The sequence below is a fragment of the Brachyhypopomus gauderio genome, chromosome 12 (assembly GCF_052324685.1).
Source record: "Brachyhypopomus gauderio isolate BG-103 chromosome 12, BGAUD_0.2, whole genome shotgun sequence".
NCBI classification, from domain to species: domain Eukaryota; kingdom Metazoa; phylum Chordata; class Actinopteri; order Gymnotiformes; family Hypopomidae; genus Brachyhypopomus; species Brachyhypopomus gauderio.
In genome coordinates this window covers 10,948,336-10,952,819 of record NC_135222.1, presented here as the reverse complement: position 1 = coordinate 10,952,819, position 4,484 = coordinate 10,948,336, and the positions used below count along the sequence as shown (strand labels likewise).

Sequence of the window (4,484 nt, the reverse complement as noted above, 5' to 3'; positions counted from 1 at the left end):
AAGCTGGCCGGCCATCAATGTCCAGGGGGTCCAGAGGGCTCGCCAGTATGGGAGGAGTGGTTAAAGGGCTGAAGTGGACAGATTTCAGAAGTGAGACGTGAAAAGTAGGGTTAATACGGTAATGTGGTGGCAGCTGTAATTTGACTCGACTGAGCACTTTAAACTGACCAATAAATCTAGGGCTGAGTTTTCTGCTAGGCAGACGCAGATGAAGGTTTTTGGTAGACAACCAAACTCTCTGACCCGGGTGATAAACCAGGGTGGAGAGACAACAGCGGTCTGCATTAAACAGGCGCAATGATGCAAATGAACATATGCCAGTTCCCAGGTGCAGGCACTGCGCTTAAGCCATTCATCCTGGTGTTTTATCCCATGGGAAGAAGGCAGATTGGTATCCATAGACACTTTGGAGTGAGTTTAGTAGAGGAATGGATAATCGAATTGCAAGCATATTCTGCCCATGGGAGGAACTTAAGCCAATCATTCTGGGAGATGCAATATTGGTGGAGAAACCTCCATATCTCCTGGTTATAACACTCCACCTCACAATTTGATTGGGGGTGGTAGCCAGAAGTCAGACTAATGGGAATGCCCAGTCATTTGCAGAAGTGTCTCCACACATAGGAGGTAAACTGCACTCCTCTATCAGAAACAATGTCTTTGGGTAGGCCATATATGCAAAACACATAAAGATGTCCAGTGCAGTCTCCATAGCTGTAGGCAGCTTGGGGTGTGGGATCAGGTGACACATCTTAGAGAACCTGTCAACTATTACCATAATGACTGTATTTCCACTTGCCGCTGTCAGATCCATGATGAAATCGACCGCGAGGTGTGTCCACAGCCGATGAGGAACAAGTAGTGGGAGGAGTTTCCTGCAGGAAGAGTGCGTGGAGTGTGGGATTGGGCACACACAGCACATGCAAGTACATAATCTTGAATGTCATTTTCCCAGGACGGCCACCAGTATCTTCGTGAAACGAGATGTTTTGTGTGTGTAATACCTGGGTGGCCAGTACCTGCTGTGTCGTGGGCGAGTTGAAGAATGCGCCCTCTGATAGATACGGGTACATACTGCTTTCCTTCGGGGCAGCCATTGTGTCCAGGATCGGTTCAAAGCATCTTATCCAACTGCTCTTGAACCTCTGACAATCGTGGGGAAACAGGAGTCATGCAGTATACGTTCCGGTACTTTAACTGGGTCTTTCTCGTAGATGTGAGAGAGAGCATCAGCTTTTGTGTTCTTTGATCCTGGCCTGTAAGACACAGAGAACCAAAACTGGGAGAAGGATAGAGCCCACCTGGCTTGTCGTGGGTTAAGGTATCTGGCCGATTTCAGATACTCCAAGTTCTTGAATAAATCAGGATGTTATCAATATAGACAAAGATGAACTCATCATATCCCATATGGCAGGGGTGCCCAATAGGTCGATTGCGATCTACCGGTCGATCGCGAAGGAAGTGTGGGTCAATCGTGAAGGAAGTGTGGGTAGATCACATGACATTAAAAAGTAGAGGATGAATGAACCATCTGCACTGATGGTTGTATTTTGAGTGACATACATGGTAACCAATCTGACGTCTAGGGTTTGACACACGGATTCCATGGCCGAATCTTCAGGGCGAGATAGCGGGTTAGGTTTTGTTTTTCTAGGAAGGGGGCTCCAGGCATGAGGTCTATTGCGCAATCCCAGGATTTGTGAGGGGGCAGATGACAGGTGCTGTCTTTGTTGAAAACATCTGCATACTCCTGGTATTGTACAGGGATGATGTCAGAGAGAGGAGTATCAGGGCTCTCAATCGAGGAGGACCAAAGAGGTAAGTGCATACGATGATTGAGGCAACTGGATTTCCATCGCGTGAGTTCTCTCGTTTTCCAGATTTCAGAGTCGTGAGTAGATAACCAGGGAAAGTCTAATATAACAGGGAGTCAGGGAGTGGACACTAGAATAAATTGTCTCATCTCGCTGTGGAGTAAACCCACTCCAAGTACAATGGGGTTAGTGCGAAGTGTAACTACTCCCTCACCTATGGGTTGACCATTTAGTGAGTTTATTCTCAGGGGCGGATCTACAGGCAATGTAGGAATACACAGGTGTTGGGCTAACTCAAGGTCTAAGAAATCGCCAGCTGCTCCTGAGTCTACTAGCACCAACAGGTTAGTATTGACACCCCCCCCCCCCCCCCAAGATATTTGAACCGGTAGGTTGACTTGATTTCTCCCCCTGATAGAAAGTAATGGTTTGCTTATTCTGTCCTGGGAGCGCTCTTCACCTCTTGATGGAACTTGATGGACGTGTGGGGCATTGATCACGAAAGTGGCCCTCCTCACCACAGTATATGCACAATCTGTCACAAGAGTTATCTTGATCTCTCCTGTGGAGTAAACGGTGCTGTGCCCAACTGCATGGGTTTTGGTGCCTCTCATGGACTCTCAGCAGGAAGACGGGGAAGCCATGCACGAGTCGTAGTGACAGGATTTCTTCCAGAACCAGGATGGTGAGTTACTAACACCTTGTCGATGTTAACTGTGGCCTGAATACAATCAGTTAATGACAGGGTCTTGCTCTGATAGGCAAGGGCGACCTGCAAGTCTGCTCTTAGACCATGGCAGAAAATAGTCTTCAAGGCAGAGTCGCTCCAGCCACTTCCTGCAGCCTGCGTATGGAATTCGCTGGTGTAATCCACCACATTGCACCATCCTTGCTGAATCTCGCAGAGCTAGCTTTCCACATCACGGCCTGCGGCAGGGTACAGGAGGGCAAATATGTTGAATGTGGCGGTAGTAGTACACAAACTCGGCTATGCTCACTAAACAGCACAGCTACCCAGGACCGAGGTGCCTCCTCTACGCCTGTCCCTCACTATGTGCCCAGAGCAGGACACTTCAGTACTAGAAGTATATGGTATACCACAAAAAATGCAACACACCTTAACCATAAACACTCACAACAGTCCAACACTGCTATCCAGGCTGCTGCACTGAGGTTAGGCACACTTAATTTACTGCTCTAAGGACCCCAGGGGGCCCCTATAAATGGTCAATTCACCAGGTCACGGCTGGCTCCCTGATTTTCCTGTCTTCTCCCAGATGAACAAACCAAAAAGGAAAATCATACCCCAGGGCTACAATCCACACCCCACCCCACTCCAAATGAATTGGTGGCCCAACTAAGGCAACCTGCTCCCCTGCATTGTTAGTACTCTTGACCCCCAAGCTTTTCTTTGCTCCTACTCCCAACTCCCCAACTGCTCTAGAGAGACGGTGAGGATTAGAATTTTTCCAGCTGTAGACCTAGCTGAACATCGAATAGGGACCTGTAGAGGTAAGGCCTCAGCTTCATCAGGGGTATGAGGCCATGGTGCTTCCTTCCAGATGGACAAACCAAGCCCCACCCCAGAGCTACACATATAGGCAAATAATCAATCAATCAAAATGTATTTATAAAGCATCATTTGTTGTCACAAAGCAGCTTTACAAGTGTGAGAGTCCAAGCCCCCAGTGAGCAAGCCAAGGGCAAGGAAAAACTCCCTAAGAGCATGAGGAAGAAACCTTGAGAGGAACCAAGACTAGAGTGGGAGAACCCATCCTCCAGTCCGACGCCAGTCTGCATGACAACAGTAATTAAAGAGCTTGGGAGTCGCACATATGCTGTTACGGTGTCCTGTGTTATGCCGGCTGGAGAACCCACGGAAGCCACAGTTGGAGGAAACAAGACTCAGTGTATTGCATATAACAGCTTTCGGCTCAATACACAACCCTTCAGCCCTGGGCATTGGGCTTTGAACGGTGGTGAAATAAAACAAACCAAACAAAACCACCTATCCTACACCTTATTTCCACTACAACCCATCACATACAACAGAAAAACCCCTCTCAACACTGACCTAACTATACAAATACAATAAACACACCGCCGCTTACCTGAGGTGTCTAGACAGGAAATCACCTACGTGGTGTTCAATGTATGAGTACACTCATCTAACCTTGCCCAGCCCAGAGCAGACAAAAAGGTAACAAACACAACAAACAACAATTACCTCTACTCAGTATAAAATAACCAAAGTAAAAGACTAATAAACAAAGGGTGTGTACCTGAAACCACACAGGAGCGCAGACACCCCGACTCCCCTTGTGCTCTCCTCTCTCCTCGTCTTCGTCCGCTTTTATCTTTTATTCTTAATTGTAGCTCCGCCTCTACTCGGGTGAGCCTGCAAAATAAGAGTCACAAGCTGCATGCACAACCCTTACCACAAGTGCCTATCAAGTCTTGGCATGTAACAGATAGGTAAACAAAGAAGTGATGGGAATGATAAATATTTCTCATCTTTGTGGGTATTTATATACATGTTCTGTATGGAATTCTTGTAATAGTAGTCCAGGGCTGTGGAAATACAGCCGTAGCAGAGGAGAAAGTCTAATAAAGTCTATTGTCATTCTTTCTATAACTACAGAACAGCTTCAACCAATTTCGATTGTTCAA

General features: G+C 47.2%; 1 long non-coding RNA gene across 1 annotated transcript; it reads right to left on the bottom strand.

Moving 5' to 3' along the window:
- Positions 1–748: 748 nt before the first annotated feature.
- On the bottom strand, positions 749–4,214 carry LOC143528576 (uncharacterized). The gene is made up of 3 exons (XR_013134493.1): positions 4,097–4,214; positions 1,020–1,256; positions 749–875 (listed from the first exon to the last, which is right to left on the bottom strand). It is a non-coding gene; the product is annotated as an uncharacterized LOC143528576 (long non-coding RNA).
- Between the last annotated feature and the right edge of the window lie 270 nt (positions 4,215–4,484).